The 15545-nt window shown below is 39.8% G+C and overlaps 1 long non-coding RNA gene across 1 annotated transcript in view; it reads left to right on the top strand.

Annotated features, from left to right (window-relative positions):
* Positions 1–14293, top strand: part of LOC134160796 (uncharacterized) — a 60334-nt gene extending 46041 nt beyond the window's left edge. The window contains exon 4 of the long non-coding RNA XR_009963690.1: positions 14127–14293. This is a non-coding gene — a long non-coding RNA (uncharacterized LOC134160796). The remainder of the gene's footprint in view (positions 1–14126) is intronic.
* The last annotated feature ends 1252 nt before the right edge of the window (positions 14294–15545 follow it).

Genomic DNA, 15545 nt, shown 5'->3' with positions numbered 1-15545 from the left:
ACAGTCAGGTGAGTGTGGAAACAGAGAATTGCTTCTAAGACCAACTAACATCTCAGGTGATGTTCAGGACTGCCTTCGGTCAGATGAAGCTATCATCTCTCCTTAGCATCAGGCAGAACCATTTCTAAGACTTCTTTGCAGAATAAGATGGTACTAACGCAGCTGATTCTGTACTAGAGAAACAGCTGGTATCTATAAGCACAGGATCCCTTTAGAAGAAGAGGCCAATTTCTTCAGTTCTTTCCTTCCTATTTTGTTTTTACTCCTGAGGAGATATTCAAGGAAAAGGAAGTGCTGGTTCCAGTTGTCTAATGGCAGTAAGCTCCTCTGGTTCATCATGGGAAACCACTGCAGTAGTGGTGGAGAAATATCTAGGAGCAGATTACAGATTCTGTGTTCTTAATTTTATTTTGTGCTTAATTCTCCACAGCTGTAGCTGAGGGACAAGAAAGCCTAAAACAATGAAGGGCAAGGATCTGAAGTTAGATGAGATTGTCCATGGGCAGAAGAATAGGACACAGGCAGAAGGGGTGGTATGGCATCATTCAGCTGTGAAGCTGAATGATTGCCAAACGCATAAGTAAATGACAGGTTACTTTTAGTTTTAAAATCTTAAAATTTCTGTTTGATCATTAGATATTGCTAAATGTGTGATAGGTAAATTAAAACAGAATTTGCAGGTAAATACAAATGTAAATCTTGACTTATCTAATTGATAAGCTCCTGCTAAGGAGAACTGAAAAAGGCTGTATTAGGGTCTCCAAGAAAGAAATTACATGTCTTTAGATGCAGTGTAACTGAAGTGCCTGTGCTGTTATGGGCATAGGAAAACATACTTCCTCTCCAGTCTGTATGAGGTCATTTTGTTGTGTAGGAGAAAAGGTAATAAGAAAATGACCAACAAGTGCCCGAGTGAGTAGGCTTTGCAAGAAGAGAACAAGTTTCTTCCTTTCACAGTGATCCGTGAGGTCCTGGGAATCACTGTGCAGCTCTGTGTCACCATGTTTGCAGGAGTTTCAAAGGCATTGAGGGGCAGATGAAACCTTTTTCTTCAATGTCACAAATGAACTTTCAGTTCTATGAGTAAGATTTAACAAGGGAGATGCTTTCTGTCACTTGGCACTGTCTTGGAATCTCTAGAAACACATCACCGTCCGTAACTGAAGATCTCCCATTCCAGTAAGATCACTGAGAAAATGTTTTTCAACTTTCTATGTATTAAATGCTTACACCTTCTAATGTGAGAGAGAATTTCATCAAATGTAAGAGGCTTTGAGCCCTTTGTGGCACTTCCGATTGTCAGAGACAATTCTGCTGCACCTGAAGGCTTGTTCTTTAGGAGGGGACAAGTTTTCATGAAACAAAGTCTGCCTCAGCTGGCTAGCAGGAAAAGGAGTCCAAATGGCTATAGTGACCTTTTCGACTCTCAGTCAAAATGTAACTAATGCAGGCTTGCAGATTTGTGTGGTTTTTATCAGATAGCAGCTATCACATAATTAGATGTTGTAGACAGATTGCAGTATTGGATAAATCAGACGCTTTTCTTTACAGGCTCAGAAACTTCCATAATATTCCACCCTTCAGTTTAAAATCACAGGCTTCTAGAAACAAATTATTAAGCACATCTCCTGGTAGGTTCTCATAGTAGGTACTTTTTTCCCCCCTCTGTGCATGAGTCAGTTAGAGCAGTGCCTTCCCTGTACTCCAGGCTGGTAGGTGACAATGGACTGATCTGGTGGTGAGCTCATATCATGTTCAAATATAGCAACATCTTGATGATATTATGATGATTACCACTTTGCAATTGGTATGTCTTAACTCAGCACAGGAACATAACATTCTTAACGAGGTAGAGCAATAATTTGCCTGTCACAAAATGATCCTTTCCCTTCCAAATGACAGTGTGTTACCATTACAAGCATATGTCCCCATCTACTAAAGCAGTAATAAATACAGGTCTGGCATTACCATATTAGATGTTTATGCCATTTGATAAAGTGTAAAACTTGATCTGGATCAAAACTGATCATATAATGCATGGATTCTGGTGTTAGTTAAGGCTGTGAGGATATCTCTTTTTTGCCTGGCCCACAAGAGCCTGGAACTATTCAGGAAATAGCTGGGGCAAATGAAGAGACTAGAAGAGTTAGTCACTGCAGCCTTAATGTGAGTTGTTGTAAGCAATTCCTCTTGGAAACTCTGAGCAATTGTTCATGTAAGGCTCAGTTTTGTCCTCCCTCTTTAGGCTCTGAGCCCACAAATTTATGTGGGTTTAATTTCAAGCATGTGGTCCTGTGGGCTTCAGTAGGGCTACTTAAGCTTGAAGTTAGGCACATGTGTAAGCGTTTTCAGAATCAGAGCTGTAGGAGAGAGTCCCAATTATTGTGATGGGAGTTTTGCCTGAATGCAGATTGAGCCCATGTGTTACAAACCCCATTCCTTGACTCTCCAGTAGAACTGTTGTAACTAGGGAGAAGTTAATTCAGTGAGATAGATGTCTATTGCAAGTTCTTCTATACTCATCAGAGGAAAACTTGTTTTCTTACTGCTGAATTTCCTTGGTGTTGTCGGTTTAACTTCATTATACATGTAGTAGCTGATCTATAGCTTGTTATCAATGTTATCTAAACTCTGTACTGTTGGTTTTGCGTTATTTGCTTACTATCAGTGGGACTGAAGAGATGGTACAAATCTTCAAAACCCACATTTTATTAATCACTTTGTGAATTGTTTTATAACCACTTTATGGTTTTAAAAAGCACTGAATTTCTTTGCTGTGCTGTGAGTTTTGGTCATTTTCTTACAAAATCAATGAGCATGACTTTGAATACTTGAATAGGGTAAAACTATTGACCACTAGGATGTTTAGAGTTAGAATTAGTGAAACCAAATCTTAAGGTGCAAGATTTCATCCGTTTTGTGAGTGGTGCATGAGAGCCTGTGTACTACTCTTCAGCAGTACAACTTCTGTGGACAGGTAGAGGGCAGGGGTTGAGGTAGATATAGGACTTTGTGACACATTGGAGCCACTGCACTGCATTCTAGTGTGGACTTTAGCTACAGGACTAGGTATGTTTTCACCAGTAACATCTTCCCCATGTATTTCCTCTTGGAATGCAGAAACTGGTCTGAGTTTGGGCTTTAGCATGTACTAGTGTGGGGCATATGCTCATCCAGCTACAGCCTATCTCTATTTACAGGGAGTGGTATATATTATGGTGCTTTAAAAGGCACTCCAGTTTCAGAAGATGCCAAAGTGGCTTTAGCCCCACAAGTACTATCCCAGTGTGTGGCTTTTAAAAACTAGAAATATGTAAGAAATCCAGCAAACTCATGTGACTCGCACTAGGCTGTCACACTGGCTCTGTTGCAGAATGCAAGGTCAAGCAGGCAAGTGGGAGTCATGAGGTGATGCCATGTACCATTCCATATGAAGGACTGGGGAAAAAGCACAACATGAAATACTTGTGGTGCTTGATAGGAAGTCCTCTTGAATAGCATTTATTTTTCTACCCACATTTGCATGCTAACATTGAATGTATTTGGTGGGATAGAACAGAGTCTTGGGTGGCTCAGTCTTTTCAGTATTTAACCAAGTGCTGTAGTCTTGTGTATCTCAGATTCTCTTCCATCTGTTTTAATGCTGCTTTCTTATTAGTAATAGCCCAGCTTACAGCAGTGATAGTAGAATAGGTTCAAACTGGTGACATGGGAGTGAAAAACTGTTTATCTGTGCCTGGATGCTCTGTCAGCAGAGTCTTTCCAGGATTAATTTTTTACCAAAGGCATTAGAATCACTGGAATAATTCTGATGTAAACTATGTTTGGATCATTCTTATTCTAACACCTCATCAGCCAGAGTAATGTGATGAAAAATGTCACTAGTCACTTTGGCTGGGAAGATTAAGACAGTACTTGTTAAAGTGATTGGAAAACCTCTGATGTGGGTGGGACAAAACCTATTCCATTTTGACTGTAATACACAAAGGAACTCTAAGCTGTTCAAGCAAGGCTGTAATCCAAAGTGCCAAATGGTACATTATTAATTTTGAGCAAATATGTATGAAAAAGCATACAGAAGGTAAGTAATATAGAGCAGATGGAAAATATTCCTTTATTCATATTACTTGATTATTTCTTGTTACATGGCCATATTTATATTCATTTTGTAAGCCAACCATTTTGTTTTGAAACAAAATCACAACTCTTACTTGATATAATTTCTGTTATACTGGATGAAAATGCATTTAAGATTGTACATGTAAAAAAACTTCTTTAGAGTATCCCAAAAGGTGGATTCGGACCCTTGGAAAAACAGAGGAAGAGAAATGAAATGCAGAACTGCATCACTGAGCCTAAAGTTCTCTGTATTTGGGTACTTTTGCTTCCGATACTACAAGCGTGTTAACGCACAGACTAGTAATTAGCATGTAGAGATGAACCATCTCTGAGCTATGTAACATTTATGTTTAGAGCATAAATGTCAGGGATAATTAGCAAGATCGGCACAGCAAAACTTCTACATCTGTGAAAGCTGAAAGAATTGACTATTTTAATGATACCATGATGGATACTAAAGTTTCTGGGAGTTTGAAAGTCCCTGTTGAAACAGGCATTGACAAGTTCTTGTCTGGACTCAGCAGACCACCCGCTCAGTAGCACCCTGTCATTTTAGAGCAATTGCCCAGCAAACTTTGAAACTGCTGTCACAAAAGATTGCTAAAACAGAGGTAGCTCTTTTAATTTGTCTGCCACTTTTTCCTGTCTCTCCTCCTGCACTTTTGTTGAGTGCAAGGTTTAGCTATCGCATCTGAAGTTCTTCCGCATATTTCTACAGGTCGGGTTGAGGCCACATTGCCAATTTGTCCTACAGTGTTAAGGGAAGTTTTAAATAAAACCAGTCTGTTCACACTTCTTTTACTTGTACAATTTAATATAGAGGATTGGGAGTTATTCCTTCTATAGCTGGGGAAACTATTTGGAATATGTAGAATAGAATGAGTTTAACTAGAGAAGGTGATTTGTCAAAATCCAGCTGTTTCGTAGGAATGTATGTGTGTGTGTGTTTGTGCATATGTATGTGTGTGTATATATGCACATAGTATTTTCCCACTTGTACATACATATATATATATATATATATATATATATATAAACCCAGCTATATCTAAAATACATCTGCTTCAGACTGGCCAGTAGTTGATGTTCTGTCCAGGTACAGGTTCTTGCTGTGGAAATGTTCTGTTTATACAAGATGAAAAGGCTCCAGTGCTAAGTTTGAGAACAACTTAGCTCAGACTTCCAGGTGGCCAGGATGCTCAGCTGGAATGTGAGAGGAGGCTAAAGGAAGAATTAGAACATGCTTGTGTTCACTGTGTTTTTATAGTGGCCACTGGTTTATCCAGATAGGAAACAGTGAAGCATTTTTGAAGCCTTTGAATTTTCATGAGATGGGAAAACTTTTCTTCACAGTTCTAGGTCCAGGAAGTTTCTTGCACGTTAGCTACTCCTGTGTGATGCTGGAGGCAGGAAGGCAAAAACATAATTCAATTTTTTGTACCTCTCTCTAAAAGGCTTTATTATCTGCTTGCTTTTTTTCCATGGGCCTTTCCAAGCAATAAAATTCCTTGTTATGATTCTCTCAGGGCAGAGTGGAGGTATAAGGCAGCTATGTCAGACAGCAACTTCTGTGCCAAGAAATGGAGAAGAGTTGTTTTAAGGACATGATAGTTATGCAGGCATCAGACTTCCATGTGATTAGTACTCAGTGGGTATCCTGAGATCATGAGCAAGGAGTAGGAGGAAACGTCTGTGTCTATTATTCTTATAAAGGGAATTTAACTGTGGCGCATATTGCTGATTCTACAATTGAAATGGAGTGTAAGATTCTGAATTACAGCAAGTTGATCAGTTAAATGCTCCTCTTGCTAGAGAATGGTTTCTGCTGTCTGAATCCCATCACAATTGGAAGCAGCACTGGGAGGAGGCAGATGAAGTTCATTATCACATGGATGGGGTTTTGTTTTCTCGTTCCTTACACATAATTTTTGTATTTAGCTGTCAGACTTTTTGAGGGTAAAGTGGGCAAGAATAAATCCCTGCTTGTAGGATTACTTTTAGATTTCAATGGAACAAAAATTGCATTTTGATTTTCACCATCATTTAATTCTCTGGAGTGAATAGTTGTGGAAGTGAAAAATATGAAGAGCTAAGTATGATATATACATTTAAGTGATGGGAGAAAAACTTTTAACATACAGAATTACTAACAGTTTACACATTTGACTGTAGGGGGAGTGAATATTCATAATAGGAGAAAATTCACAATGTGAAATGACATTAGTAGCTACTGACAATCTGTAGCTATCAAAGAATGAGCACTGGCACATTAGTAAGGAACCTAAAAGCAGTTCCAAAGTCTAACGTCTTAGTAACTATAAAACTACAACTTCCACGAGTCGTATTTTTGAACTCCAAACTATCTCATGAAATTTGGCTAGAACACATTTTTATTGACACAAATGAGTATATTAATTTCCGTAAGATATTATCTCTTACCATATATTTAATTCAGATTCTCTTTCTACTCCCACTAAAATAATTGCTTACAATATACAGACTTGATTTTATATGGCTAATTAGAGCAGTGCATGGAAAAAAATAGATTTGCAGGTAATACTGAAATTAAATATGTTAATCTGTACCTCAGTGCACACATTTTGTATGAGCTTTAATTTGCTATATAAATTATAGTTCTGCATGTAGAAAATGCCCTTGAAAGAATGTCCTATTTTTTGAATACTAATATCATAGGGAAACAAATATACAAAGCCTTTAGCTATAGGCTATATTTGCATAAATTAAGGCAAGTAGTCACTCTGAATATCCAACTGAAGATACACTTTTAAAAGATACTGTGCATATCATATAGTTGCTAGGACTCTGTGTATTTAAGGTTTACATTTAGTTACAATATAGCAGCCTTTCATGATAAGTAAAATTTGAACAATGAAGCATAAATAGTATAAAAAATAGGCTGTGGTTTATCACGTAGAGCACCGAGCAAATAATTGGAAAGGCTCTGAGCTCATTTCTGTCTTCTGGAGGCAAATGCCTCCTGTACTGGTCTGCTTTATGGGTTTAGTCTAGCAAAAGCTGGTCTGGTGCTCTCAGTGTAGCTGCCCAGTGCAGTGTATGCATTTTGTGATACAACTGCAGTGACATGTTGTCGTGGTTTAAAGCCAGTCAGGTAACTCGTTCGCTCACTTCCCCCCCTTTCTTGCCCTCCCCCTGCTCCCGGAGGGACGGAGAGGAGAATCAAAAAGAATGCAACTCCTACAGGTTGAGATAAGAACAGTTTAGTAACTAATGTATAACACAAATCACTACTGCTACCACCAATGATAATAATGATAAAGGAAATAACAAGGGAAGAGAATACAACACCTCAGCACCAGCCGACCGATAACTTGCCCCCCAAGCCCGACCAAGATCCGACCGATACCTCCTCCAACCCTGCAGTCCCCCAGCCCTTCCGGCTAACTCCCAGTTACATCCTGGGCATGACGTGCTGTGGTATGGAATACCTCTTTGGTCAGTTTGGGTCAGGTGTCCTATCTCTGCTTCCTCCTGGCTTCCCCTCCTCCCTGGCAGAGCATGAGGCTCACAAAGTCCTTGGCCAAACCAAAACATCGCTATCAGTTCTGTTCCCAGGCCGAAAGTCAAAACACAGCACTGCACCAGCTACCAAGAAGGGGAAAAATGACTGCTACTGCTGGACCCAGGACAAATGTGCAATTCCCCACATAGGTTCTGGTAAGCTCAGCTAAAAGCCTGGGAACTTTGGCTTCTTCAAAACCCTCCTTGCTGTTCAGAAAACTCTCCTTCTGTGTGGATTCAGTAAAGATTCACTAATGATGGGGAGGAGGCAATTACAAAATCCGTGAGGCAGAGAATGGCCTGAATTCTAATTACAGCTGGTTAGTAAGAAGGGCAAAGGGATATGCATGACACTTTTACACTTTCTTCATAGTTAGAGTGGTCAAAACCTTCTCTTCTGTTTAGGCAGTGGCAGTATATGCAGCATTGGATCAAATCCTTAAACTGTGTCCAAGAACCTAAACCTTTCTGTTTCTGGCTCAGGAACAGTATCTCTACTAGAGGTACATAGCCACTGTGTGTTGTGGAATGTAGGAAACATCGTGTGTTGTTCAAACAGCATCACTGAAAATGGTGATTTTGAAAGAGCACTTTTATTTCCAGTAGCTCTGTATCAGTAATGAAGGTTTTGTATGCTCTTGAGAACACTCTGTCACTGGTCAGAAAGGTTTTGATGAGTCTGTGACTTAGATGTTTAATAGTGTTAGAGTATTAACGTTTGGGCCATATGTTATAGCTTCCTTTATGATCTTAAAAGGCAAGAGTATGCTCTGAGTCTTCCCACTAGCTTCACAGTAGAAGAACAGAAAACTCAGAGTTAATTTAACCTGCAGACAGTCAAAGTAAAATAAACAGTTTTTAAAATGAAAACAGCCTGGAATAGTTCACAGTGAAGAACTTCATTTTTTATTCATTCTCTTCATACAAGGTGAAGATCATACAAGTGAATGTCTAATATTGTCCCTCTGAGGGAGTGTCATTGAAAGTACCACCTAGAATTAATGGTTTCATGGTGCTGAACAAGTCAGAGCAAACTGTTCCAGAATCTGATGTTTTGTAGTGACAGGACTATTTTTGGGTAAAGATTCTCCCTCTGAAGTTTCTTCATTCTGTGTAATGCTATTAGTACAATTAAATAGTGACTTGTACTTTTTGGCAAAACAACCCTTCAGCAACAGCTTTCCAAGAAGATTATTTTAATTGCCCATTGCTACTTGCAGTTCTATGGGAATTGGTATAGTGTGACAATCTCCTCCTTTACTAGAAGAAAAAAGCACATTGCATAACTAAATGTCACCAGCTCTGACTAAATACATGTCAATGTGAGCCAAAGCTGTAGTTATGAGAATTGGTAGAAGTACAATCTGTAGTGATATTTTTATCAATCTTTAAGCCATGGTCAGAAATTTACATGACACCTTTTTACCTGTCTTGTCCATTACTAACCTAGTCAAAGCAACTTAGACTATGTAATGATGTAAGGTTTGAAGAGAAATCCTCCACAGGAAGAAATCTGACCCAAAAGTATTCTAAGAGTCCTGTTGGCCAGGCAAGTTTTAGTTTTTCTTTCCTAGAAACATGGCAGAACATGTAATTGAAGTTTACAGTCTTCAGAGCCAGTTAGCATGGAAGAGCATCATATGCAATTTTAAGATGCAATGAAAATGAACTGTTGGAGTGGTCAAAGAAAGCCTGTTCAATAGGAGTTACATTGACAAGTTAACTATGTCTAGAGTCAAACATGGCAGCTGAATGACAAAGAGTACAAAAAAAAGGTCTAAGCTTCCCAGACTGGCTTAGCCTATGAAGACATTGTCTTCATAGATTTCCTGGGTGACTCCACCAGCTTCACACAAGAGCTATAGAAAACAGGGGAGTTCATTCAGTCTGGGTTTACTTGTACTAAGAGCAATGTAATTTGCTTCTGCCTGAAAACTATCAGCTAAGATCAAGTGAAACTTAAAATGGAACAATTTCCAGCACGAGTTGCTAAATTCTGTCAGTCTTTCTTTGAAACACTGGGGGGCAAACCAGGGATGTGCTGAAGATACGTATTGCAGGATGCTCTCTGGGTGGAGTCTATGTAGATGCAATACTAGAATGCATGGTTGAACAGAACACGGAATGCATAAGGATCTCAAGAATCAGCTGGGGGAGGAGAGGGAGGAGGGAAGGAAGGAAAGAAAAAGCAGACATTAATAAAGGCTGTTCCTGCCTTTTTAGATCATAGGTTTCTCCAGATACTGCACCAGTCTCAGCATCTCTGAATTAGTGTTCCATTGAGGTGAGAGCGTATCTAATTCATTGCTAAACAATATTTTGAATGGAAAGGCAAGTAATTAAACCCACAGTTGTTCATCTTCATGTTTAAAGATGAAAAATACCTGTACTAAAAGATGCTGAGAATAGCACACTAGAATCTGCGTGTTCTGACTAAGATTGCTGTAGGGCATTAAAGCCAATCACAACACTTGCATCTGATACAGGGTCCTTTTAATTAATTAGTCAACAAAGGTCAGGTCTTGAGTCAATGCACCAGAGCCGTTGGGCTGGACTGGACCTGATCTAATTATTCCCAGTCCTACTATCAGGCAGAGATTTTTTGATAATGACTTCTAACAGTGTAACAATGATAGAGCTCACAAAGAACAGGAAATAAAAGATGATTCTTGGAAAACAAATCAGTTTTATATTGACATGTATTATTAGCTGGAAGCTGCAAGTACCATTTCTTAAACTAATCAAACCCCTGCTTTTTGATTTTTACTATCCCACTGAACTTTTCCATTGGCTCTGACTGTAAAGGCTATTGTTGACATAGTTTTCAAACTTTCCACATTAGAAGGACCGTCGCTGCATTTAGCCCCTAATACACTCTGTGTCACACACACTGACACTCACTCACTTGGACTGTTGAACTTATTTTACACAAAATACTGAATCATCATACTGAGGCTACAGAAGTCATTCTGAATCTGTCACGCATTGCTTCCCACCTTTGGGCCTTGACTCAGGAGAGGTCTGTGTGGCAGTGAGGAAGGGCAGAATGGAGCAAATCTTTCATTTTCATTCTTTTCACCTTTATTCATACAGATTGGAGCAGCTGTCTGTCTCCTTCAGAAGCTAAAACTCCTGCTCTTCCAGCTTGAAGGTTCACATGGAATCTGTTCTTTCTGCTGTCACCTGCTTTGGAAAAATGTTCTGAGCCCCCAAGTTTTAGGGTTTAATAAAACCTGGGAAATACATTAGATGAAAAAAAGTGGAAATACTAAAAAAAGAAAAAAGGCAACAACAGCACAACAAGCCCCAAACTAATTTTGCTGGTTACTGTCAATGGGATGTGATACATGCAGATACTTCAGCTGTGGCTTTGCTGCCGAAGTTCTGGAGTGGGTGATGTGTGAATCACCAACATGTAGTATTATGGTTTAACTGCCATGTATAAATGTAGATTTTTAATATCAAAGTTTTGCTGTATAAGTGTAAGAAAACTTTGGAAGTCATCAGACTTCTTTTTTTTATTACAATTGTTTAAGTTAAAACTAAACTCTGCCCCAAACTGATGTAAAAACATCATAATTACATTTCTGGTTGAGTCCTTACATGCCAAGTTATAGCCTGGTATTGAGGTACAAATATTTAGCTATTAAGAGTTCCAGTAAGCCCTCCTTGTGAGTTGTGGATCAACCAATGACATGTTTAAAAACCTTTCCTTTTGATGTCAGTTCCCCCATCTTGCCGTGATCATGACAAGTGATATACCCATATGTCTGGCTTCTAGGCAAAGCACGATTCTACTAGCTTTGTTCAGTGGAATTACTATTTTTGCCCAGATATTTTAGTGTTAAACTATGTTTAATTCCCATTTAATTAAACAGTGCAACTGTACATATTTTATCAGAATAAAATATAACTATATATTTTATTAGAAAATGCTGAACACTGATGACAAAGTATTGAATATGCCAGTTTCAGATATTTTCCTGTGAGGAAAATGATTTGTAGGTTGCATTGTGGGGGAAAGGATGGAGACTTGTGCCAGCCACAAAGAAATGAAGGTTTCTGAATTGGGAAACACAGGTTCAAGTGTCAGCTCTGATGATACTGCAAAAAATACTCCTCAGATTTCCCTTTCAAAATCCCCACTGGTCTTTGGGATATGGTTTTAGCATAAGAATGACTGTTGATGAAAGAGCTGAAACCTCAGCTCTTCAATGAGCCTGACTGTAGGTTAGAACAGGGATGGAAATACACTTTTGCCTGGCATCTAGGACCCACATTTGAGTTCTCCTTTGTCATGATCCCATATCCAGTGTGAATACGCTGAGCACTTGATGGGTGTTTACTCTAGGTGCACTCAGGACAATCGTCTGGTTACCAGTTTTCCTGCTAAACCTGGATGTAGCATCCTTCAGAGTGCAACTCTTGTTCTGGTTTTCCCTTGATCTCCATTTTGAATTCAGCAATGCATATCCTGCAGATGACAACACCCATCTTTGTCTTCTCGTCATTGTGGCCCTTTCATTATTTCACATCTCACTCAGCAGTTATCATGTCCTTTTGTTGACTCAATTTCATCAAGTTGAGAATAGGAATGAGCTCAACCGGAACTCTTCCATCTGCCGCTTTGACTCAAGTCTGAATGTAATTCAGGTTATGAGTGACCATAAGGTGTGCTTTAAACTCACATTGAACTGAATTTGTAACAGCTAGCTTTCACCCCAAATACATCACTTCCATCAGAAATAGAATCCAAATCTCCATTAGGTTTTTGACTTAGTCTCCCTTATTAATGGCATCTTTGCTTCCTAAGTTCACAAACCTATAAGGCTGAGAATCCTTAGTCCTCTTCCATGGTCTTTGTACTGCCTAGCAAGAGGAATTTTGGTTGATACGAAACTGGTTTATGTGCCTCAGTACTCCCTTTGGCTTGTGGCTGTTCTGTACTTACAGCCATAGATTGTTGTGCTTCAGTGATCCAGAGCCAAAAGAAAGCATCCTTAGGATCAATGTCAAGGTTACTGAATTTGTAGCAGTTCTAAATTGCCCTGGCTTATGCCAGAAACTGAATTATTCCTCAAATAATAGAAAAATAAAAAATATATGATTAAAAGCTCTTCTCCTAGCTGCACAGTATGGATTTATATTCTATACAGTGTTCTTCTTTCCTCTAGATTGGTTTCTTTTTCACCAATAAAACAATTCCCTACATAGAATCATAGAATAGTTAGGGTTAGAAAGGACCTCAAGATCATCTAGTTCCAACCCCCTGCCATGGGCAGGGACACCTCACACTAAACCATGTCACCCAAGGCGTTATCCAACCTGGCCTTAAACACTGCCAGGGATGGAGCATTCACAACCTCCCTGGGAAACCCATTCCAGTGCCTCACCACCCTGACAGGAAAGAATTTCTTCCTTATATCTAATCTAAACCTCCCCTGTTTAAGTTTTAACCCATTACCCCTTGTCCTATCGCTACAGTCCCTAATGAAGAGTCCCTCCCCAGCATCCCTATAGGCCCCCATCAGATACCGAAAGGCTGCTATGAGGTCTAATGCCTAATAGAACAACCAAACCTTCTTTCTTGCCATCCAGGTCTGTGGGTATCATAAGCTTGGTTATTGCCCTCCTTGTCAAGCTGGGGAGAAAACCTGCTCATTCTATGTTGAATGGCTTAACTGCTTTTGTATGTACTGCATGCAATTTGCCCATGATATGTTTGTGTGAATGATGACATATCAAGCCGTGTTACATGTTTATATAGTGCTGTACATAGATTTAATAACTAAATCTAAGCACTTGTTTACTATCAGTGCAGAAGGAAAGATGATTTGCCACAAAGGGCAGACTACTCTTCACCTTTGTGTTTAAAGGAGTGAGATGGTAGCTCGCAAGTGAAAGCTCACCAAATTAAATAGATGGAAATGCAGCTTGCAAATGGCCATAAACAGGAGAAAATAATGGGGTTTTTTGGTTTTCAGTGACTTCTTTTTGGTTTGTCTGGTATTGAAGTTTCCATTCTATAGTAAAATACAAGCCCTTTACTTCATTAAATGGTAGTTGTTAAGATGGATCTAGAATTCGAGCAAAACAACCCAATTAAAATAGGGGGTGTCTTGTACTTTCACTATAGAACACTTAAATATTGCATATAGTGAAAAGTTCTTACTCACTGCAATTGTTCGGTGTCTGAGATCACTTGTTCAGGGCGACAGAGTATTAAATTATATTTACAGATAACAGCATGAGTCTTGATCCTATAAATATTTCTATGAGTTACCCCACTGAAGTAATTTCTTCCTAAATGGTTAGTACTAAATGCTTTAAAATATTGTAGAGGCTGTATTATGAAACGTTACTACTTACTGGAATACTTTTCCATTTCCAGTGTGTAGTGTCCACTACCAGGCTATGCAGCAGCTTGAGGAAGCAGTGTAACTGGTTTCTCCTATCTTGTTTTGCAGTGTGTGAAAAATCCCAGTCCTGGGAAAAGCACTAATTAATGCCAGAGAAATCTGCAGAGTGGGACCCTGCAGAGTGGGAGTAGCTAAATGAGGGTAAACTGAGTATTAAGCTTGAAAGTATTACTTTATGTCTACTGATTACAGCCTGGCCAGCAGTTCATGCTTGTGGCACTTAACTCTTCATCTATGTGGAGTGGAGACTGAGTTGTGAGGTGTTGGGCCATGTCATGAGCCTGAGCAGAGCCATAAGGGGCTCCATCAGTGCAGCGCATGGTTACGTACATAGCTAGCCTTATTTTTCTGAATCCCAGACTGGTTTGGATTGGAAGGGACCTTAAAGCTCATCCAGCTCCAGCCCCCTGCCATGGTCAGGGACACGTTCCACTAGAGTAGGTTGCTCCAAGCCCCAGTGTCCAACCTGGCCTTGAACACTGCTAGGGATGGGGAAGCCACAGCTTCTCTGGGCACAGCCTATGCCAGTGCCTCAGCACCCTCACAGGGAAGAATAAAGGAGTGATGGATGGTGCAACTGACAGGCTAAGCAGAAGCTCCAGGTGCACAGCTGCCCCAGGCAGACCTTCTCTAGCTTTGAGGGCCTTATCAGGCAGTAACACAGAGGAACCTTGTCCTATTCCCTGGGCAGTTCAGCAGAGCATTTCCTAGGGGAGGGCTTGACCTTGTGGGGTGGTCACCAAGGAGGAAGGACACTATGGTTAGCCCAGGCCAAACCTGAGCAGCAGAGCTTTGTATGTACCCACCAGGAGGGACAGGGGATGGGGCTGGGCAGGCGGCTGCTGGCGGCTGCGGCCGCTGCACGGGCAATCACGCGTCCCCCTCTCACTGCTGATTTGCAAGAGCAGATTAATCAGAGCGCACGGCTTGATGAAATTTGCTGTTATTGTGCCCATTTTTAGCAACATCTTTTATTATCTTCATTATTCATTTACAGGGGACCGGCATCAATTATGCAAATGAGTTCACAGACTTTGCAGATTACTTCATTTGCCGCTATTGTTTGTGGAAATTTAATTATTAAATATTATTAAGCTTGCGTTTTCTTCAATTTTCCGAGGCTTAGTTTCATTTGATTTTTCCTCCAGCTGCTCTCGTTTCCTTTCAGTGCCAAAACAGCTCCTCATCAAAGCGGCTCTGGCATGTGAAGACCAAATAAAATCTCCTCAATTTAATAATTTTGATGTTAGTCCCTTGTTCTCAGCTGCTTGCTCAAAGCAATGCAGAGAGAAACGCAGAGCACATTCAATTTAATGAGTAGAAATTGAATTCAAGTTTGTTCGGAATTGACTTCAATTAAGCAGAGTCTTAATGATAAATTAATCTCTTTTCTTTATTCCCTAGAATTTGTTTTTCAAAGTAGGAAATTGGACTACATTGAAAGACCAAATAAAGAATACCAATTTT

Source organism: Pezoporus occidentalis, unplaced genomic scaffold (genome assembly GCF_034315485.1).
Source record: "Pezoporus occidentalis ecotype Australia unplaced genomic scaffold, CSIRO_AGI_Poc_V1 ctg164, whole genome shotgun sequence".
NCBI lineage: Eukaryota > Metazoa > Chordata > Aves > Psittaciformes > Psittacidae > Pezoporus > Pezoporus occidentalis.
This window is presented reverse-complemented; position numbering and strand designations above follow the sequence as displayed.